Genomic DNA, 24394 nt, shown 5'->3' on the forward strand with positions numbered 1-24394 from the left:
TTGCAATTTGCAATGTTTCTCAAAACAAGGTGATCAGTTGTTTTGAGAAACGTTGCAAATTGGAAATCTCTGTCTTGCCGTCTTAGGACCAGACCCTACACCCACCGAGGTCAGTGCCACGACTCCCGTTGATTTCAAGGGGCACATGGCTGGGCTAACCGTGAGAAACAGTCATCTTCTTGGGCCTGTCCTACAAACCCAAATAGTCCTTATTCCCTAGAGGCTTGATCCGAAGCTAATTGGAGTCTTTACCCAGACTCTAGCGGCTTAACTCAGGCCCATGAGCAGCCTGTGGATGATGTACCGGGGTTTCTCTGGAGCTACTCACTGGAGTCAGGGCAGCTCATGTGCGGGACAGTTTATGGGATCAGGTCCTTTCTTTACTGTTTTTTAAAAAAAAAATAGTCTGAAACCATTTCTGATGTGGTTCTCCCTGCAATATTTGAGAGGTTGTGAGGGGGCTTCATTTGCGTAGGGAGGCAGAATGTAAAACCTTTTCCCGAGAAGTGGGGATACCACATAATGAGGGGAAATGTGCCGTCACAGGTACGCATGGTGACTCGGGATCCCCGGTGCCAGATGCTCAGCTGGCATAAATCGACATAGGTCCGTTGGCTTCCACAGCTTCACGCTGACAGACCCCAGCTGGGGGGTCCACCCCAGTGCCTTATGGAAGCAAACGCTTCCGTGTCTCTAATGGCTGGATTGTGCCCGGCCCTTCTGCAGCTTTGCGTAGCCTGCACAAGGCCCAGCCACATTTAAAGCTACTGGTGTTTGAAGGAGTGCTGGGTCTGTGCCCAGGATGTTCCCCCAGGCGCATCTAGGCAGGGAGGGGAGGGAGGAAGCATCCATGCCTGGCCATGCTGGAGGGGGAGCACACTGCAACCTTTAAATGACTCTAATAAATTATTTTCCCGCCCCACCTGCCTCCTGGTGCCTCCGCACCCCCTCCTTAGTACAGAGCACAGTCTAGCAGCAGATGGGTTTAGGTCAACGGTATGCTGCATCAGCCAGTCCCGTAGTTAGGACTTGCTGCCGGTCTGGGGGAGGAACGAGTGTGTGTGGTATAATTTTTATCTCCTTGCCAACGGTGGTTGCGTTGTCAATCAGTCAGTCCTGTCAAACAGTCCTCATGTGTCTGCTCTGGGACCACTAGGACATCCGAGTGGGAGAACCCAGAGGAACTGGAGAATCAGACACCGACAGCACATTGGAACATGAACACAAGCATTTTCGAAAGCAGTTCAGCGTGGAGAATTAGTGGCCAGATCAATCTCTGTTCTCAATTCACCCTTCCCTGACTGCTTGGCTGAGACAAGGGAACTCCGGCAGTAAAAGTGCTTTATACCGGTCATTTGAGGAGGCATCTTGGCAGCTGTCTTTTGCTGAACTCCCCATAGCCGGGTCACTAGTTAACCGTGTCTGCTCTTTTTTTAGACTTTCAGCTACAACTGGTAAATATTTAAATGAAAACAAAAAGCAGCAGGACTTTATCAGCAAGTAACTTCATCCGCAGGGAAAAAACGAGAAGGTGCTGAATAGGGTGAACCATATGTGCTACCTTCAAATTTAGAAGTTGTGTTCAAATACTCGGCCCAAATTCTGTTGACTTCACTGGGCATTTTGCTTGATTGAGGAGAGCAAAATTAGGGCCTTTCTTATTTTTGCACACAAAGGGTCTTACACCTGTGCAAAGCACGGCAGCTCGTTCCATCCACTTTGCATAGGTGTCGGTGACAACACAAGGTGCAAGGCACTGCAGATTTGGGCTTGAAATACTACTAGTCAATAAGAACCCAGTGTCCTATATGTGTCCCTAGGCTATTTTATTTTATGCAAATATTCTCCAGCCAATATTTTGCGGTTTGTTTAATTTTCATACTTACGCTTCTTCATGGGACGTCACCATCGAGGAGATTTAATAAAATAGTTTTAATTTTTTTTAGCTCACTTTTTTGTGACACCTTCTAGAAAGATTGGAAATAAAAATCCCTTCCCGGCTGGTTTTGGGCCTGATCCTGCAGTTGTTAGGTAAATCCCACTGAAGCCAGGATCTGCCCCTGTCTCTTTTTCTGTTTGGCAGATATTAATATTTTCTCCTGCATTCTCTACTAGCTCTGAAGTTAACTTTTGGGTTTTTGATGACCCTCTTTGTGCAGTTGCATTCGCAGGTGAGCTCAGCAGAAACATGCAGCTTTCTGAGATTGGTGATTGCTGGCTGCGATGTGGTAATAAACCATGGGAGCACAAGAGGGAGCAAGAGAGCACAAAACATTCAACACGAGTAGCTATTTATAAATATGGGACCCAGTCCTACAGTCCATATACTGGCTGACGGCCCATTTACTTCAAAGGGACTTCTGTCTGTATAAGACCTGCAGTTCAGACCCATAGAAAGTCAGCTATTTTTGTGATTCATTGATTTCTGAATGAGGTAGGGGCGTGTGTGTATATGTGTGTGTGCGCGCGCGCAGAATGGAATATATGATGGTGTGGTATATAACTGTTTTGCTGGCAAACATTTATCATGACTACTTATTCCCAAGCCATGAGAAGATGCTGGTCATGCAAAATGAATGCAAATAAAGCCTTTTATGTCCTACTCCTCATATGTTATATGCACTAATAATAATGACAGCTTTTATGTAGCACTTTTCATCCACAGATCTCAAAGCGCTTTACAAAGGAGCCAGTAATATTCTCTGTGCCGGGTGTGTGAGGAAAATGATCTGATTGTTTTAGAGAATATGTTGTATCTCTCTGGCTGTAAAACATTTCAGGGGAATTACGTCAGTGTCAAACTGGAGTGATGTTGGCTGACTCTTTGGCTTAGTTGTCATCTACTTGAGAGGAGGGCCTGTCTCTCCTGCTTGTTCTAGGCAGCGGTAAAGGTCCTGTCAGGCTGAACAAATAATCCCCTCCTAACACAATTCCAGCCTATGCATTTGAACTTGAAATGAAAGAGGTAACAAGTCAGGTTTGTTGTGCTGCCGGACAGAAATGATGTGCTTACATTGTAGCCGTCCTACACCACGCAGAGAGGGCTTCAGTATCCATTCATTGGAAAACAGCGTTCATTCGCATCTCAGGCTTCCAAAGTGTCATAATGAAGTTCAGGGACAACTTTTTTTAATATATAAAACTATTTTTTAATAGAAGCAGACAAGCCATCAAATTGTATGAGAAAAGTGTAGGCGTTTTCTGTGCTGCGTCATAGAAAAGAGAAATCAGTAGCTTCCTTCTTTGATGCAGTGCTTATTCTCCAAGAACCAAAGATTCCATAAATTGTGATCTCCCGTGGAGTATTCACATTGAGGAAAATTGTTCTTGCATGTAGACTGCAGTGGCGCTGTGTTTTTCTTAACTAAGGTTGGTAGTACTCCTTTTGTAATGTGATTCCTGTGGTAGGGCCTGATCCTGCAGTCATTACTGACTTGAAATTGCTTGCATGAGTAGGGCTATTTGGGTCCCTGGTTTGCACAGATCTTGAATTGACTGAGCAATTAAAACCAACTTTCCTAGATGTTCCAATGAACAAACCAAAAAATGCAAATAGTCCCAACTAGTGATTTGCAGAATTGTCTAAAATATATATATATAGTACTAAGAAAGCAGTTTAGCTACTCCCTTGCTCCAGTTGAATAGCTTTGCCCTTCTATCTCTGGAGAGGAGTTTAAAATCCTAGCACAAGTCAAAAGTAAAAAATGTGCTTGCTGGCTTCATCCTAGTTCCAGTCATGCGTCTTACTGAACCACCTCACACTTTGACAGACATTTCCATGGAAAGATGTCTAGAGTCTATTGTGGTCAAACCGGAATAATTGAGGTGTTATTCATCCCAGAACAGGAATGACATTGCATTGAGACGTTAGCGTGATTCCTTCTAGCACTGTCACGCTGATGATTAACCAGTCCTTCACTTTCAGAGTCAATATATTTACACAGCGAATATAGCTCATGCTTTTTATTTCCTCTGTTATTTATATTGTGGGTAGTACCTATATGCCTCAGCTGAGATTGCTGTGCTAGGCATATAGGAAGAGAGAATCCCTGCCCTGAACAACGTACAAACTAAACAAAGACAGACATAGGAAATATTGTCCCCATTTTACAGATGAGAAATTGAAATGCAGAAAGATTAAGTGACTTGCTCACAGTAACATAGTAATTGAACCCAGATCTCTTGAGTCCTAGACTTAACTACAAGACCAGTTCTTAATATTCTCATGTGAATCAGATGCAATTTAGAGGGTTATGGAGACTTTTCCTAAGCTATTGGTTTACCAGCAGGCCTTTCTAGCTTCACTAATCAATGCGTTCTATGCAATGTGCTCATCAGAGCCTTCATATTTCCTGTATGATGATTTCACCACCAAAATATTGTGTATTTACAGAGTTTAAATAAAATTATGATCAGTTTAAAAATCACAAAGTTTGGATCCAATCCAAACTTTCCTAAAATTCAGGGGCATTCAGAACTGGGTTTAGGGACAGGGAATGTACTCAAGATCTAAGCTTTCCCAAAATTTGAGGATGTGCCGATCTAGGGATTGGTTTGGGCCCATCTCTAGATAATACATACCGCAAATACTTACCAGTTTCTCCAGTGCAGGTAGAAGAATAGTTCATCCTTCTTAGGACACTGAGACAGGGCCGGCTCTAGACCAAATGGTGCCCCACGCGAGAAGTGTCTTCAGTGCCCCCCCTCCATTTATTAAACTTTTGAATACTTTATTTTTTATTGCATTTGTAGTTCATTTCACAACTTTGATGCATGATTTGCATGCATGATTTATCCCTGTCATATAAGACAATAAATGTGCATGCTTGGATCTATAAATCTGTATTTATTCATGCCCTATACATGGAAAAAAAATAAAGCCATTTCCTCTAAGCTTATAGAAACTTTTAAATTTTAAGAATGACTGAAACGACATGTGTACACATCAAGAAATTGAACTGCGCACCAGCACTGGGTGGTCCATATTAAATAGTGTTACAGGAGGTGACAGCTTTTAGAATGTTAACTCTAGTCCTTCAGTTCAAAAGGTCGCTTTTCTCATCTTTGCCCTCGTGAACTGAAGCACAACATCAGAGAGATCCAAAAACTGGCCAATGGCATTTTCTAGCAATAAAATAGCAAACGATGTCAATCTCTCATTGGCCATCTTCGATCGAAGATATGTTTTAATGAGCCTGAGCTTCGAAAAGCTGCGCTCACCATTCACAATTGTGACAGGCAGCGTGAGCAGAATCTTCAAAGCTATCCACACAATCGGAAACAAAGTTTCCTTCATCTCTGCATCATGAATGAATTGGAGAACTGGGTGTGGGAGAGGGCATCCCATGTGGCAAAATGTGATGGATATTGTCCAATTCGACATAGAGGAATTTATCACTGACGTCCGAACACTCCCCATGTGTCAGCGTCCCGTGAAGGTCCATATAATTGTTCAAGAGTGCTTTCCTGTCCTCTGGCAGCTTATTAAGGTCATACAAAAAACTCCAAGTCTTTTTGTGGTTCTTCATTTGTCCAAACCTTTCTTTGTTGGATACTCAAGCAGTGTCAATGAATGAGCAAAAAATCTCCCTCTTGAATTTTGATTCCGAGCTTCTCATCACCACCCTCATAACCAAATTGTCTCTTCTTCCAATGAATATGAGTTTTGAAGACAGGCTCAACTCCTAAGTTTTCCACCATTTCTTTGGCAGCAGTGATGGCATCTTCAAATCCTGTAGGCCACAACAAAATCAAGGCAGCTTCTCATCATAGTAGTAGCGGTTGCGATGTCCATCAACTGAGTTTGTAATGCCTTGCTTAAAGTGTTTACTTGGAGCAGGATATCGTGCCAAACCACAATTCAGACCAGAAATTTGAAGTCAGTGATCTGGTTTGCCAGGCTTTGCGCCTCTTGTTGGATTCCAGCCTCCGCTTTACTTGACTGCGCCAGTTCCCTCAGGGCGTCATAAATTTCAGTCACTTAGTACCTCACTGGCCTTATGTTGTCAATGCTGCTCTCCCAGCGAGTGTCACTTAGTGGTTTCACAGTTGGATATGTAACATTGTCCGTGAGGATCTTCCACTTGATAGCTGATACTGAAAACAGGACGTATATTCTTTGCAGTACTCCAAGGAGGGATACTGAGGCACGAAGAAAGCTCTTGGATTCAGCACAGAGTCCTTGTCTGGATGCCACTGTTTCTTCCCTTCATGTTTGCGTCATTATCATAGCCTTGACCTCGGCAGTCCTGCAGCTTTATTTTATTCTCATTCAAAACGTTCATAAACAGTTCTGTTAGGCCATTTCCAGTAGAGTTCTGCACAGACCGGAAACAGATAAAGTGTTTCTTTATTTTGTCATTACTTTCCTTTTCATGTGAGCCACAATCTTCTTTATCATCACTCTCCTTTATGCTGCCAGGAAAACTGGATGATTCTCCATCACTTTCCTCACATTTCCATTCCTTCTCTTCAGGTAAATCTGCTAATTCCGTAGTAATAGGACTTCCATTATTTACGCTTTTCTCCTCAATTTCTTCCACACTGGGATGATTGCTACTGACTAAAGCCCGGTCTGTGTTGTTCTGTTTCAGATATTTTCCCATCAAATTTGCCCCTTGCTGCAAACTAGATTGCAATTGAGCTTTTCACTTCCTATACTGAGCGCCTGAAGGTGCATTTTTTTTTTCTACGGGGGAAAACAGACAGTATCAAGAAGAGCAAAAGTCTATGTTCTATAATCTTAGTAAGTCATCAGACACTATGTGTTAAGCATGGCAAAAAAACCAATAGTATTTCTTTTATATTGATAGGGTTTCGATAGATATCTCTGTCGTCTCGTTAAATATGTCCTTTATTAGTCGCTACTTACACTCTTCAAGTCTTAAAACACAAGTACACTTTCACAATTACACAATAAAACAAGGTTCACAATATCGCAGTTGGGCTCTCACTTCACTTCAGTTCGTTCTTGTATCTCACTGACTGACTGACGACGCCCCTCCCTTTATATATACCCACGAGGGCCTGGTAGACAACATTCTAGGACAGCGGTTCCCAACCTTCTTGAGTGTGCGGACCCCTTTTCAACCTCCAAACATTTCATGGACCATCACATGCTACTAGTTTTATTTGAAATTGTACGTTTCCTTGGTAAGGATGTTATTATTTTTCTTTTCCACGGACCCCCTGTAGTAGCTTTACGGACCACCAGGGGTCCGCGGATCACAGGTTGGGAACCGCTGTTCTAGGAGGTTTGAGGAAAATGTAGTTCTCAGAAAGACTGGAAAGTTCCACGAGATTCTACAAAGGTCCAGAACATTCTAGGAGGCTAGTGAAAAATGAATCCACATACAGAATACCTGAAACATTTTACTTCAAACATTCTATTTTCTCTTTTGTCACTAAGAACCAAAACAGCACCCTGAGCCCAGTGCCCCCCAAGCCCAGCATGCCAGGCAGTTGCCTGGGTCGCCTGCCCCTAAATCCGGCCCTGACTGAGACTGACATGTTTTTCAATGTTAGTACGCACTGACACTTGCTTTCCTTACATTGCATTGTTTATGAAAAAAGAAAACTAAGTGTAACTGATTGTAAGCTGAAACTAAACAACAAAGTGTGCGATTCCAGTCTTACTCGTACACACGTAGTAATCCAAAACGCCTCATGAAGGAAAAGGACTGAGCTCACCAACCAGTGTTTGGAGAGAATGGCATGTTAGGAAAATGCATGAGTCGGGCTTGGATTTGACATTAAAGACAAAATTGCTGACATATGCAAGCTGTGTTCTTATTTCCTGTGAACCGCCTTATTTAGAGAAAGGGCTGCACCGGGTGCACTAGAGCGGTGACTGTCTCCAAATACACCGGGGAATCCATACAGCAAAGAAGTTGTGGCTTATTTAATGTTGTGCAATGAACAGAGACTAAATATTGTGGGAATTTCTATAGAAAAGCCTCTAGAATCCAAATGACCTTGATTAGAGCAGTTATATAATTTGTTGTGAATAATACTCGTTGCAAATTTTCTCATTTTTTTCATTGCATAATAATTCATGATTACATTTTTCCATTATTTGTCCAGCTCTGAGCTTTACATGAGCATGAAATGCCAGTAATATTATGACACAAGCCAGCATTGAAGAAAGCTAAGGCATTACTCACTTTCCCTAGGCCAGGAGCAGCATACAGCTAGCAACTGTTTCTCTCTCTCAAATCCACATCACTGATGTTCATGCGGCTGTTTTAGGTTTGGTGTGGGGCTGAGCAGGTCCTGGGGCTCAGGGTTGGGGCAATGGAATTGCTAGAGCTGTGCAAAAACCGAACAAAAATGTTCTGCAAATACATGTTCCAATTTTTAAACAGACAGGCTTTGACAATGTTCTGTTCATATCCTTATGGTGTTTGCTTTGGGTGAAATTCACCCCTGCAAAGGGCCAATTAAGTTCCACTCAAATAGTATAACTAGTGCATAGAACCTGTGCTAAATCTCTACAGAGAAAGAATTTCACCTTTTCCACAAGTGTTTTAGCATATGAATTTATTGGCAGAACCATTTGCCAAAAACATAGAATTTAAAGCAAATATTAGAGACTACTAATGTAAGTGAATTTTTTATTCTTAAATGTGAGTATTTGCACCATACACCTGATCCTAAAGATGTGTCTACATGCAGAGTTGCACTGGTTTTTTAAGATGTGATTTTTAATCTGGTGCAAAAGGCTGTATGGATGCTCTTGTTATGGTTTAAGCCAGGCTTCTTCTAGTTGGCTTAAATTGGTTAAGAACTAGTTTCAGCTGAAACTAAATAAGGTTCTTTACACTGAAATGGGTGTGTCCAAATGGGGATTGCACCAGTTTAACTAAACCAGTGAAAACTTTTGCGTAGACAACCCTGAGGAATCCTTGGAGGGAAAGAAAATGTGTAGCCTTTGTGTCCAATTCAAACAGCTTGAATTTTAAATGTTCAGCGTTGAATACTCTCAACACACTTCTTACAAATGAGCTGCAGGTCAAGAACTATGGGCAGAAATTGAATTTTCAATAACAAACTTGAAAATATAGGGATCTGCTTATGGCAACTGACAAAAAGGAAAAAAAAGGTGAAATTAATCTAATAAATCCTTTGTTATTAATTATTCACTCAGCACTCATGTTTGTTATTCTGGATTCTCTACTGCCTTTTATTATTACCTGAGCTAAAAAAAGTGTTCTTTCTGTTGCTCTTTTTAGGTGAAGACACTAACCTGGGCACTTCTTGCATTAATAATTATTAGTTAATATGTCGTATTAAGGTAGTTTGCCCTGACGAATTCCAGTCCTTATTACTAATTGTAGCTCTGACTAATCTGCTAACAGCATCACCACCTTGTTCATTTCAATAAATGGTCATACTGTTGCAATACACCAATCCTGAGGTTGAAAATTGTTGCAGTTCTGAAATCAGTGGTGCTTAGAATCTGATGTAACTGTAAATACAAGTATGGTAGGAAAAATGTATTGCTTGAGTATCCTTTGTGTGATATCAAGAGAGGCAGGATCACTATGATCATCACGCACACTTTACTGAATAATAGACCATTTTGGTAGGTGTAATCCTAAATAAGTAGCTGAAGCAGAAGTATTGAACTCTTGCAAGAGGGACATGTCCTAAACACAGGATGGGGAGAGTGAATCTTGAATTCTCATCCACCTTCAGCACTGATTGTCTCAGGGAGGTTGATTTAAATGTTACTACTGTATATTCATAGTTAAGGAAAGAATGGGGTGATGATATGACCCTGTATTGTATTCCCCAATGCCATGTAAAAGCAAATTCCCTCAAGGAGTTGGTTATTACTTTGTCTCTCCTGCTTTGGTTACATGCCTGCATAGATGAATAGAAACATTCTTACTGTACTCCCATGATGAGTCTGGTTTTGTTTCTCTAACTCCAGAAGGCCTGATTTAAAAGGCCACCTTGAACTCTAAGAAGGCTATATTTTGCTTGCAGATCAAAACAGTGTGGGCTGTCTTATATCTGCAAAGTAAAGCCAAATTCTAGTTTACAATCTAGATAAAAATCCAGCTTCAGAAAACAAACAAGCAGTGAAACTCCATGTGGTTTAGGATAGTCCCATGAAAACAGAGACTTTACTGTGAGCTTGGTAGCAAGCCAATTTGATGCATTAATCTAAAGAAATAAATCATCTGACTAGAGATAAGTACGTTTTCCCCAAGCGAATGGAGGCTGTGAAAGGGTATGTCCTTCTCAAACAATGAGTGGGAGACTCCAGTTTCATGTTTGCAATTGGTGCTTCTTTTGGGGCATGCAAACTGCAAGTAGAGGAGTAGCTGAGCTTTATCAGCCATCTATTGAAAGGCTGTGTGCTTTGCACAGTTCACATAGCCAGGATAAAAGTCAGAGTAGACTGTTTTCCCACCCACTCACTTTCACAAGGAGTGAACGGCGCCACTACTGAACAGGTCTTGAACAGGGTCAAGGATTTATTTTTCTTGAATGAGTAACAAACTGTTTTTCCACCAGCAATAATACTTTGTGATAGTACAACTCAGTTCTTCTGAAACAGTAGTCGAATGCCAGGGATCCTACCATTATATACAGAGAAAATAAAAAAAAATCTGCATTTAAGAACGTTAAGGTTGCAAAGTCAAGGGCTCAGAAGTTAGCAAACACCTGACTTAAGGTTGCTTGTGAAACCTGTATTCTCCTTCCTTGTGTATATGCATGATGATTTCATCTTTAACTACAGGATCACAAAGTGTTAGGCAATTTTAACTATAGGCATTGCTACCTGCACCTACGTATAAAGTGTGTGTGTGTGTGTGTATACACATACACTAAAATATATTGATAGACTATATAACATTGGTATATTGACATTAGCTATTTAAAAGAGATAATGCCGGGTTAAAAGTAATATACTTGTAAAAGAAACACCCGTTACCCATGTTGCTAAGTAATAGATTATTACTGTGGTAAATTTAAAAATCAATCTCACTTTTTAATCCATCTGTGCTGTTTGTCTCTTTTTTCCATTTCAATCCATTTGGACAATTAAAACAACCTGGGATTTGTCTATATGGGAAAGTTATACTGGTAAAGGTTAGGTGTGAATTTACACTGCTATAACCCCCCCATGTGGACACTCTTATTTCAGTATAAGTGTTGCTTTTTTTCAGCTTAGTTTATGTGACCCAGGAAGGGGTTTCAGATAAACCAAAAGAAGCAATGCTTATATCAGAATAAGAGTGGTCACCTGGGCTTTATACCGGTATAACTGGGAACTATTTCCTGTGTAGTCAGCACTGGATTTAGGGGCAGGCAACCCTTCTGGGCTGGGCTTGTGGGGCACCGGCTGGGCTCAGGGTGCTGTTTTTGTTGTTAGTGACAAAAGGGAAAATAGAATACAGATTTACTGATCCTAGTGTGCAAATGTATCATCGTATATGACAGAGATAAATCATGAATGCAGATCATGCATCAAAGTTGTGAAACGGGCTACAAATGCAATACAAAATAAAGTATTCAGAAGTTTAACAAATGATGCTCCTCACCTGGGGTGCTATTTGGTGTAGGGCTGGACCTGTGTACAGTGAAGCCCCAGTCAGTCTGTTTCTTGTTCTCATGCACTGGCACAATGATGCAGTATGACCGTTGCTAATACTGGAGGGGAATGTTTAAATACAAACAAAAACTATTTTCATTAACAGGTTTTTTTTTAAAAAAGCTCATAAAAACATTTCCATACATGTAAAATTTTGGTATTTAAATATTTAAAAAACCTGTGTTCCTAAACTTGACTCCCCTTAATAAATACACTGGGGTGAAATTCTATCCCTGTTGAAGTCAATAGAAAAGCTCCCATTCACTTCAGTGGGGATAGGCTCTCGCCCTAGATATTTACCCTGGCATTATTTTCCTGGCTATACCTTTTCATCTAGCTACATCTAATAGAAGCATAGTATGCTTTCTTACGTTATAATAGCTTGGGTCTGGGCCAGAGCGCTTAGCATCTTGCAGGCTGGAGCCCCTAGTTAGGAAGATTTGTGTGCAACTTTCCTTGCTAGCCACTGCTCTGAAAACCTTTTCACATTTCATCAGGGAGAATTGCTGTGTGAGGTGATAGTATTGTTGTCTGCTCTCATGGATTTTATCACAAGACTCATAAGAGTTGATGTTTTCTTAAAGCCCCAGCTCCTGGTGTCATGTGATTATGAGAATCTCAGTTCTCATTTAAAAAAAAAAGTAAGTTTCCAGCCCTCATGATTCAAGAGAAAAGTTTGCAAATGTGAGCTCTGAAGGCACAAAACCCATATACTGTAGCTGTTCCTATAATAGTGGAGCTGTAAGTTGAAAACGAGTATGCACCTCTTTAATTTTGGCCATTAGAATTGTGACAGGGTGTTGTGCTGTGTAAAGACCTGCCTACACAAAGAGCACTGGGCATTCTGCCAGTTATTAATAAGACACTTCTTTTCAGCTGCAAACATTTCAGTTGCTTTGCTTAATAGCTTTCCTGGCCTTCTGTCACTCATCCATTCCCAAAGGCTTTCCCAAGGTTCTAGTGCAAAAGCAAACACCTTAGCATCTGTGCACATTTCAGAAAAGTATCAGTGTAAACAATCCCAAAGGATGAATTTCCAATTAATCAAAACATTTGGTTTTATTTTCCAAATAATAAAACTCCATTTAATGGGGAAGGTGACCATATTTTTAAAAGAAAAAAACCAGGACTGTTTCAAAGCAACCTCTAATAATAATAATAATAATTAATAATTGTTCAAGAAAGAAAAAGGAGACAGAAATGCGATCTGGGTCAATACTATCAGCTTCTGAGTCAACAGCCACGTGTGCAGATTTCTCACTGGGCAGGAGAGGAAGGTGAGTCTAGAGATTAGCCCACCAGCGTAGCCTTCACGAAATCTCAGTTCAATTCTCACCTCATCTATGACATGTGGATTATTGTGGGTAATACATTTAGGCCAAGATTTTCAAAAGCGACTTGTGATTTTGGGCACCCCACTTGTAATACCTTGAAGAGGCCTGATTTGCAAAAAGTGCTGAGCACCCATTCTCTCAAAATTAAGGCATACATAATCCCCAGTGACTCTTGAAAACTTTGGCCATTTCTCTGTGCCTCAGTTCCCCATCTGTAAAATGGGGACAATAATACTTCCTTTCTTCTGCTATTTGGATTTTAAATTCTTCAGGGGAGAGACTGTCTCTTATTGTGTTAATACAATGCCTAGAACAATAGGGCCCCATTACTTCTAGGCACTGCTGTAAAATACATAAAAAATGTTGCCCGTACAGTGTCTATCCCAGTTTATCATGGAACACTGAACAAGTCTCACTAATGTTCACTGCACAAAAGAACAGCTATGATAGTGCCTGCGTTTGTTAGACTTCTCTCGTCACTCCAAACACAATTAATCACGTTGAACACTCGTCCTGCTGCACTGTTTGCTTTTTGGTAGGCACCGAGCAAATGTCACCCACAATCACAGTAGGGCCTGCACAGATATTTTTTTCATATATTTTTTTTAAAAGTTTTGATTGATTACATGAAAAACCAGGACATTTCAAGTGTCCCAAGCCCTGGGAAAATAGGAGATCATGTGAAAAATCAGGAGTGTCCTGGTAAAGTCAGGACATACAGTCACTTTGGCCATGTCTATATGTAAATGTGGCACCAGTTGAACTAAATTTTTTTGGTTTTTTTAAAATCAGTTTAGTTAAATTGGTGCAAACCTACGTGTTGACACTACTAAATCAATTTAAACCTGGCTGCTATAGACTTAGCTCATTTCAGTTACTATCATGAACTATTTTATTACTTCCATTCTCTCTTTCTTTCCCTCACATACCCATGAACACCCTTTCAATAATCCTGGAAAAGATTCAATCACATTACAAGCATTTTCAAACTATATAAACCATTTCTTCATTACTATTATGGAATGTAGTGTGTTAAAAAAATATGAATGTAGTCAGTACAGCCTGGCACGGTTTGCAGAGGCTGCCAGGAACGGTACCCAGTCTGCTACAATTTTACTTGCCAGAACTGATGAGCCTTTCATTTGCATCAATGCAAATATTCATGTAAGCATCTCCGTAAAACATACCTAAGTCGGGGAAAACTCTGCCAAACTACATTCAGGTCTGGGAGCTCAAGCTATGACATTCAGCAGGAGGAATCACTCTGATTTCTCCTTTGGCTGAGCCTTCTTATCAGATTCTCAGTCTTTGGACAGGTGCCAGCCTTTGCCTGGAACTGTTAAGATACAGTAGCTCAGCTACATAGATTTGGCAATCGAGGTAGTCTGCCAACGCAACATTTTTTACCAGTCTCTTTCTAAGCTTAACTTTCCCTTTAGAATTTGAACTCTCTTCCGTATACTTGTGTTCATTCGGGGTTGTGGCAAAAAACCCAAACCTTCTCCCCCAAATAAATCAGGTGATTAAATCATTAATAAGTAAAACACACACGCACACACCGTGGCTGGCTGTAAATCTGCCAGCCTGGCCCTTGGAGAAAGTACATTCCTTTCCAAATGCTTCCAGCACTCGTTGGAGTCTGTTTAAATGAAAGCACTGTAGCAAGGAGCACCACTTAACCAACTCATGCACGTTGTTCCTACTCTGTCATAACAACCTTTATTTCTGTGTGTCGGCAGAATTCACTCCCCAGTGCTCAGGCTGCACGGTCGTTCCAGTGAAGATGATGGCAGTATGTAGATCAGCATAGACTAGAATGCAGCGCTTAACATTTTGTAAGTAGCATTTAGGCAATTCTCTGACTACTCCCTGTCTTTCCATTCTGGCAATCATCATCATGAAATTTTCATTTCGTTTTTTTTTTTGGCCATGATGACCACCATCTATTGGCATCGCTAGGTTTGTGCATTCTCTCGTGTTACCTCAGCAACTAAAGGGTTAATAATAGGCGTCTGTTGCACATTGTTTCACGGGAGCACCAAGTGCCTGCTTTGTTTCTGGAAGAATTGTTTCTTTGGAGTAGAAAGGCAGTGTGCATCCGCTAGTCTGTATCGGCGAGGGAATGAATGCACAGAGCTCTAACACAGCTCGTTAGCAGAGATAGACAGAGCTCGGAACCAGGTCTCCTCAAAAACCAAAGGTCCCGTTTTAGGCTCCTCTGTAGGTATGTGCATATTTCACTGTGTCAGGAAAGACCCGCTTTTGTGCTCTCACCTAACGAAGCGGAGGCCCTGTGGGCATCTACTGTGCAACCGCCTTTGCCATTTATCTAATGGCGCTTTATCAAGTTCCATTTCAGTAACTCATCTTGCCACTGGAGGGAGGGAAAACGATCCTGTATCACAGGAGCTTTGAGACCATATGAACTGGTGAACATTCAGCAGTCTAAGGGCTGAGGAAAGCAGATTTTCTGCTACCTACTTACACAGAGAACTGGCTCACAGGCAAGAGAATTTGTCTCCTAGTTCCACCAATAACTTCTCCCAAGAGCATGTTAATGACTACCCATTCTTGCTTGTTTGGGGGATGTGTGATGGCCTCTAGAGAGTCAGTTCTGATATTTAAAAATCATCATCAATACAATTTGCACAAATCAGAGCCATTTCTCTTTACTATGGTCTGGGCTGAGATCTCTTGTTGAGAGCTTATTGCTTAATTTGTGAATGTAGATAAATGTAACCCAGAGAGACGCATTGTTTGCCCTTGTCGGTTGCTAACAGCAGAGCATATGAGGAAGTGCTGTCAAACCAGCAACGGTAGTGTGTGTGTGGCCACGGGCATGGTATTTGAAAAACACAGCTCACAGTCAATAATTTATGTGGAGCACCTGCAATCAGACTACTTGTATGGTAATTTTAATCATCCCTATGGCTGGTTATGAAACACTGCTGTGACAACGTGTGATCTTCCCCACTGTTGGGAATACCAAAACCCATCTTACAGGTGTGGGGTTACTCTAGGTCATTACTAGCTTCCACAGAAAGCAGGAAACTGCTCACGCCCTTTAACAATTTTGTACTTCTGGCTTGTTTACAGCAAGGCTTAGTTTGATTCTCTTTCCTGGTGTGGTTTTAAGGATCTGTTTCCCCTTTTGAAATGTATCAAGTAGGTTTGAAGATAATAAACATCATAAGGGTGAGTCAGTAGTCCCTGGTGCAGGGCCTAATTTTTAAGCAATGGAAACAGAGGTCATTGAATTGACTTGCAAAGCAGCTCTGCTCTGCGGCAGGTGAGGTTTAGGGTCTGTTTGAAGCTTAGGTTTCGTATGTAGATGGTGTTGCTGCCAATCACAGATGCGGAGCATCTTCTTACAGAAAATAATGAAAATAAAATGTGCTTGAAGCAATTCTCTCATTAAAATAAAATGTTTTGCCTTGAAATACCACATTACTGAGGCCCCCAATGCTTTTGTTTACCGGCATTTTTGTACATTAAAGACTGTTCGGGGTGTTCACTGGAATGCCAAGATGTAGAGAAGTAATTTCTGCTAGTCGTAGGGTGTTTAGTGAGGGGGGTTGTCGTCTCTTTCTGCACAGCGGCAGCCAAGGACCCACAAATCATCATAACAGCATTTATTTAGGACTTTCCCTATTCAAAGAACTGTATGTACAAACGGAAATATGTCAGCCTAGCACATGTGATGTCTCCATCCAGTGGCAGATCCCAGCAGCTATTCCTGGGGAAGGCTGTTCACCGTTACCTCAAGTGTGATTTTTGCTGTTGAAAATCCAGAGTTTGATTCCTATCGGCGATCATGGCATTTGTGTGATTGCGGTCACAGGTTATTACAAGAACATACCTGAAAGTGCCACCGGTGGTTGGTTTACTTTCTGCTACTCTGTGTGAATCTACTTACACACACTGTTCTACTTATCCATGATGTGAACTTGACTCCCTGTTTCTGTAAAGGTAACTCTTCTCCCTCTTCTGGGTCTTCTTTTCATTTCATTTACATTCTTTCCCCTCCCCTGCCTTTGGAGTTTATGGCAGTTCTGTCCAAGCACCTCACTTATTCTAGGATACATCAGTGGCAGGCTTAATTCTTAGAGAGTATCTGAACCACATTTCCTAAGGATTTATCTTGGGAGCCATTGATTTCACATTAAGGCATTTAACACTTTAGTTTATTGGTTAATCTTCCAGGGTGTCTTTGGAGAAAAAAAGTGGACAACCACAAGAGCAAAGGGGCCTTGGTCTCTGGGGACTTTCTGAGAACCATGCAGTGCCTGAAGCTAACCACAGAATATCCAGACAACAATCTATTTTTTTATTAACATTTAGGATGAATTACTGCTCCCACTGATTGTACCTTACAAGTGTTCACAGAATCTATCTCTGAGCATTTTATAGCAATAAGAAGTGGTATGAGAAAGGACGGCGTTAGTTGATTTAAATAAACTCTGAACAATCCATATAGACGACAGCAATTAGGTAAACTATGGAGACAGGTAGAAAATCCATATATATCATCTTAAAGGATTCTTCAGAACCCCCGTACTCAGGTTTTAACTGATAACACATGAAACAATTATTATAACTCAGAACACATTAACATCTGCTTTCCTTGTTTATCTCAGTTCAGACGCCAGCATACCGGTTGTACCATAGAAAACTCTTGAGTTATAGTCCTGTTGTGTTTTACTGGAACATCCTGTGTTTATGAATTCTTAAAACCTCTTATCCAGGGGACTCTAAAGTCATAGCTTAAGTCACATTTTTTGTTTTTACTTAAGTATTGACAGCAGCTACTGATTCTATGTCAAGCTTTCTAATTTTGCACATATAAATGTGATGTTAAGTTCTCCACCGAATTTAACCAGGCAGCCTGACACTGAGGGTGCCTGTCCTGCCTATGGGGCTAGCTGCCCACCGGTCACCTTTCTGATCTCCAAGTGCAGCTCCTCAGAAAAGAACCTATCTTGCAGTGCACTCTTACGATTCTTCCACTGGGGTCGCTTCCTCATGTACCGCTTACCACCCTGCAGGTCCACATGGGTTTCAGGCCCCTGTGGGGATCTGTGACCAGTGGGTGACCAAATGCCTTTTTGAAACAAAGGATTTTATTTAGCAGTTGGAACAAAGCACTAAACAAAAAAGGGGTTTTGAACAACAAATATGTACACCCAGTTTTAGTCTCATCTAATCTTATGCTTCACTAGAAGCAAAGTTCAATCGGCTTTCATTTTAAGTTATTAGAACAGAACTGAATTCTTCTGTTCTATAAAGATGTGTATACTGTGCTCATCACAGTGATATCTGAGCACCTTCCAGTAATGCATTAAAAGCTATTTGACTACATGTCTGCCCCATGTTGTTTGTTCTCTTGTCCTCTCCCCAGAGGGAGAACCATGTGCAGTGGAGTGTCTTGTTTTGGGAGGGAATATCTGTTTTATAGAAGTATACCTGTTTGCTGGGTGTTATGCTAGACGAGGCAGGTCCAAGAAATGCGCCTTGCATTTGGATTTTGCAAATGTGCCTTTGCATCTGATGTGTGATGGTCCTCAGTTCTTGGGCGAGTTCATTCCACAGTCTTGGACTGCCCCTGATGAAGGGTCTGTCCCCGCACAGATGAACTTTACTCTTGTTGCTGAGAGTTCCCTTGTGCCAACGGAGCAAAGCTGTGGATCACGGCTTTTGTCCCCAGAGCTTTGGACAGTCTTTTAGGTTCCCTGGGCCCAGGCCCATGGAGCACTTTGAAGGTAAGGGCTGAGACCTTGAGTTTGATTTGAGAGTCTGTGGGAAGCCAGCGTAGAGTGCAAAGGACAGGTGTGATACGTTTGAGGTAGCCTGTGTTGCTGCAGTAGTTCAGTGCTTGTTGGAGTTTCGTAACTCCCAGGTCAAACCCAGGTATATTGCATTGCTGTAATCCAGCCAAGAAGCAACAAAGGTGTGAATAACGGAGGTCAGGTCTTTGTACGCCAGCATGGGACCGAGTTTCCTAGCCAAATGGAGATGGTAGAAAGCATTACTTGTAGATGCTGGTATGTGAGATTTCAGCGTCCATGAGGAATCCAAGAGGAATACTACATTATGAACTGAACTAATCAATTGTTGGTGTGTATCTTCAAACAACAGAGGCTGCATCGTAGTGGAAAGCTCTTCAAAATCCTTTCCTCTGCCCACCAGCATCACCTTTGTCTTGCTCGGGTCCAGCTTCAGCCAGATGTTCTTTATCCAAGAGCTGATCTGGGAGATGTCAGTGGTGGTTTGGTCATATGTGGTGAAGGATAAGAATACCTGTGTACCATCTGCCAATAGCTGGCACTTGAGTCTGTGTCGTCTGACTAGTGATTGTATGTACATCTTGAAAACCCCACAAGTGAGGGTCTACCGGTGGAGGGGCAGGGCTTCACTACTTGTTGGGAGCGTCCTTGCAGGAAGAACTCAGACCATTTTAGTGCATTACACTGGACACCAGCCACCTTTCTGAGGCGAGACAGAAACTCATAGTCAACTGTGTTTGAATGCAGCAGAGAGTTCCAGGCGGATGAGAAGGGATGTCTGCCCTCTATCCACTGACAGCAGAAAATCATCCATCAGTGCCACTAGAGCAGTTTCAGTTCCCTGTGCTAGCCTGAATCCATATTGTATTAGGTCTGGAATATGAGCTTCTGTCAGGTGACCCTGCAGTTGCCCTTTCGATAGCTTCCCTCTGAGCTTGGTCAGGAATGGAAGGTTTGACATTGGGCGGTAGTTGGCTAGGACTGAAGTATCTGGAGGGCTTCTTCAGAGTTATCTGGGCTCTTGTGTGTTTGAAGGAGGAAGGGAAAATTCCTTCTCTGAATGAGGCATTGGCTGTTTTAGTCAGGAGTGGCACCAGTTGTTCATGATTCTTTCACCAGCCAGGAAGGGAGTAGGCTGGATTCACAAGTCTCGGGTCAAGACTCCTTTTAGGGTGTCTAGAAATTCTTGATGAGTGAATAGACTGAACTCTGGGAATGTAGGCAGGCTGTTGGTTGGTCCATGCAGGTGGAGCGGATCGAGGCTGTTGGAGAGATCTTCTCAGACGTGTGTGATCTTTTCAGTGCAGTCAGATGATAGTTCTTTGCAGCAATTGGTGCTCAGCTCTGAAGCAGGGTGGAGGCATTTAGGATTGAGGAAGTGGTTTACCCCCTGGATAGCTCCTTGAGGCAGGACTTGGCAGCCTCAGGGGAGGCTTGGCCCATAGCACAGCCTCCGCCTACGCTTTGAGGAATTCATTATGCGTCATTCTGTCTGAATCAGCCTTTGTTTTCTGCCATCAGGGCTCAAGTTTCCACCCTCTCTTTTCATCTGGCACAAGGTATCAGAAACCCATGTAGACCTGTGTGGGCGATGGGGAGGAAAGGGCTGTTTTGGGGGCCGGCATGTCAAGGTTAATGTAGAAAAGTAATGATTCAACAGGCCCTCGACTCCTCGCCCTGGGGGCAGGAGGCTGCTGTCCTTTCACAGGCTTTGAATTTGTTGGCGTCTGTGAGTCATCACGGTTGAATCAAGATCATTGGTGTATCGTGTTGCCTGGGCGATAGAAGGTCTCTGACCATTTCCCTAATGAGGTGATGGTCTGTCCAAGAGAATGGGTTGTGATGTCCTCTATCTTGACATCTAGGCTGAAGATCAAGTCCAGGGAGTGCCTGGCTGTGTGGGTTAGACCAGAGATTACCTACAAGAGTCTTAGCAAGGCGAGCGAGGAGATGAGTTGTGGGGCTTTTGCATCTATTACCATGATGTGCATGTTGAATTCTCCCAGGATGATGCGTCTAGGGTATTTCACCACCATCTCCATCAAGGTATCTGTGAGATCCTTTATGGTCCTTTTAGTCTGTGGTGGTCTGTAAATGATCCTAAAATCTGTTAGCTTTGGCTCTGGAATTCTGCTGAATTCCAATGAAGTGGGCTGACCTGAGGCACCTCTCTTGCATTTGATATTTGCAGAAAAGATGAATGCAGTGACGCCTGCCTTCTTGTCCTGTCTAGACCTACAGAACTAACCTGTGTTCTCCCAGCAAGCCCAGAGCCTCCGACATGACTGTCCAGCTCTGCCTGCCTCACCTTCTTCCACCTGGCTTCAGAACGCCCCTGTGGCTAGAGCCAAAAACGACTTGCTTTGATATTGTCTCTTAACAAACCTTAGGGGTAATTTGTCAGGGGACTATTAGAAAGGGTTCCCTCCCACGTTCCCTCGGTGAGGAATCCACTCCTTTATATGGTACAGGCAATGCCATGGCCCATAGCAGCCTCAGAGACAGTCACAACAGTTATTAAAGGGCGCCCCCATATTTGTCACAGGGGGAAAAATGTTGTAGCCTGATTTACTTAGGTTGAAATTCACCCCATGTAGGGGCTTAGCATGAGGCCAATTGAACACTGAAGCCCTATTTTATGTGGTACATTGGGTTTGTGTTGGCCCTCTGCACAAAGGTGAATTTTACCTGTTGGGCTAATACTGCAGGCCACAGACAGCAATGGCAGGTTTAGAAGCAATGAGGACTTCCAGGATTGGCTACGTATTTATTTAAGTTAATGAAGCATTGTGGATGTTGTTTCTTTTGTAGTGGTTTATAAGTTGCCAGATGCTGGTGTTACAGATAAGGTTGTACGCTCTGTGTCTCCAGATGTATGGGGAGGGATTCTTGAGAAAATGCTAGTTGTCAGGCAAGAGGCAGTCCTTTTTAGAAGGTGAGCATATCACCTCTTGAAGCCTGTTCTGCTGTAGTCTGCGTGGCTCGGACTGAATCACGCCTTAAATGTAGCTGCGGCCTACCGACTGTATCAGCATAGCCAAACAAATGATTACACTATGCAAAATACCACAGCTTGGTCCTGTGCTTTTACTTATTGTGTATTTCCCTAAAGAATGTAGAGATATTATATGTTCTTCTGCATGAAATGTTTTATCCTGAAGTATCAACATCATGGTTTATACCAGTTTTTGGCAGTACTATAATCTGAACAGGGAAAATGGACATATGGTACAGCAATATGTAAGCTAAACTGAGCGCATTAAGTCTGTAGTTTGAGCCTTTTCGTTGACTGTCCTTGTTTTTCTGAGTTTGTGTAACTCACTTAAGGTTATTAAAATGCATGTTTGCTCTAGGATCAGAGAGCCTTTTAAGAAACGTTCTTACAGTGCAGGTGAGTGTCAGAAAGCAAATACCCTGATATGCATCTTGGTAAATCTTGTCAAGCGTTGGTTCTCTATCTCTTACCCTAGCAGTATTAGCCTGTGGGCAGTAGTACAAGCACAGAAGGTATGGAAAGGTGCCAGTTAGCAAGAAAGCTGATGCCATCCCCCAGCAGGAATGGCGGTTTGAGACTCAAAGCCAACTAGACTCAATTAGGTCATTCACCACTAACCGACTGTAATATTTTACTCAAGTGCAGGACTGCGAAAAGGTAACAATTCTGTAGGAGAAAGTGAATAAATTGTAACCCTCTCAAATATGCTTATTAACCATGTAGCCTAACAGATGGGACCTAGGGATCCAGGAATGTTGCTAATGCTGTGTAATCCACCTTGGGAATGATCTTTATAACAGGCTGTACCACTTGAGATCTGTTACCTAATAAAAGTCCGAGCTAATATCAGACAGACAGAGAAGTCTTCAGTCTCTGTGTTTACTTGGGATAATTCATTAGCTAACACTTTTCATCTCAGACAGTTACATGCTTTTTATGCCCCCTGGAATGGACTCCAACAATGCTGCTGGCAGGCATGCATATTTACCTTACCAAGCCAGAGGCAGCGTAATGAAGTTATGGGCATTCTTGTCCAGTCTTTAGAAAATGGTATAGAAAACGTTTAACAGCTTTCACCGGTTTTCTCTTCAACGGAAGCAAGAGAGAAAACACAGATTAAACTAAAATGTGCCTGGTTAAAGAAAAGAGATCTTGCTTTTTTTCTCTGTCTCTCTCTTTCTTATATTTGTTCCCCTCAAAGTGAGCTGCTCACACTGTGTAACACCCATCGGTGGTGAGAAAGTACATTTCCACTGTGGGCTCAATACAGTACAAATGAATGTCTGCCAGTCTTCTTTTTCCATCAGCTTGTGCCAGCTCAGCGGGACAAAGTCATTCAAAACCCCTCTGCTCTTTGATTTTCAAAGCGTGGAGGGGCTGCCCTTCTTGTGGTCATGCCTGGAATCCAAGAGTGGTCACTTCCATGCAGCAGGGGAGGTGGGGGCCCCTATTTCCTTTTAATTATTACAGGGCTGGTGGTGATGTGGGCAGTAGAAGCAGAATCTCCCATTTGAGTTTGTTTTAAGAATAATGGGCAGAAATCATCCCTGCTGAGATCTGTTGAGAGTGGTGCCTGGGCTGAATTTGGCCCACTATGTGCCTTTTTTGTTTTTGTTTTTTGTTTTAGCTGCATATAAATTTAGATGGGCATCCACCAAAAAGAAACTGAACAAATTGCACAGATCGTTCTGAAATAATCCCTAGATCAGGGTGACCAGATAACTCATTTTACTGAGAACAGATCTTCAAAGGGTTGTTCTGGCTAGCCGGTGGAGCTAATTGTTATAAATATTTGTAAAGCATTTAGCCCCTTTTCTGGTAGTGAATTGTTTGTGAGCTGAGCCTGATTTTCTCCAAGTGTCTTAGTTAGATGTAAGTATCCACCTAATATTTCAGACAAACATTTTTCAGACCATGGGTTTTCACAAACTTTACTTTGACTATTTGTTTTTTGTGTTGTGTGGTCTTTGAAGACACATGATATTGTTTCTGCTCCCTGATTGGATGGCTGAAACATTTTAAACAGGAGACTAACAAATAGCATGCTCTGGTGTGAACTTTTGGATGAACAATGATTGGGGTTGAAATGTATGAGGCTTCAGGGATTCCTACATATTTTCACCAGTACTCAGCAGTTTGTCCGTATAGTCACAAACAATGAATAACATGACCCCGTAGACCAGAGCAAACTGAACTTGGAGATCAGCTTCTGTGCTCTCCCCCTTTCTACCAGTGAGCAGTAGCCTACGGAATAGGCTAAGGTTATTGATGGAGGATGTATCACTTGAGACATTTTAAATCTAGACAGGCAAGCTCTTTAAGGCACATGTAGCAGATATTGCAATGCCATGCAGTATCTTTGGGAACCACTGTATTAAATTTACAAGTGGTTCATGTATGATTGTGTTCTACTCTATGGGGGACTAACACAGCTCCTCCAGGATCTAAAAACAATGCGGGATGATTAAAGTGAGTGGCAAAGATTATAAACGACTCCAAAGAGGTACCGCCTCCTCAGGTGGTTCGCATGTACTGGTTCAAACTGAGTTTTCCAGAGACCAAGAGCTGAAGAAAGAATTTGGGATACAGAAAGGCTGAACTGAAACAGACACAAGGTCTTCCTTTTGATTCAGCAAACAGACAGAACCTTGGGTGCTAACGGGACCCCCATCCTTGT

The sequence above is a fragment of the Emydura macquarii genome, unplaced genomic scaffold (assembly GCF_026122565.2).
Source record: "Emydura macquarii macquarii isolate MOO-44397 ecotype Brisbane River unplaced genomic scaffold, CSIRO-AGI_Emac_v2 contig_1253, whole genome shotgun sequence".
Taxonomy (NCBI): domain Eukaryota; kingdom Metazoa; phylum Chordata; order Testudines; family Chelidae; genus Emydura; species Emydura macquarii.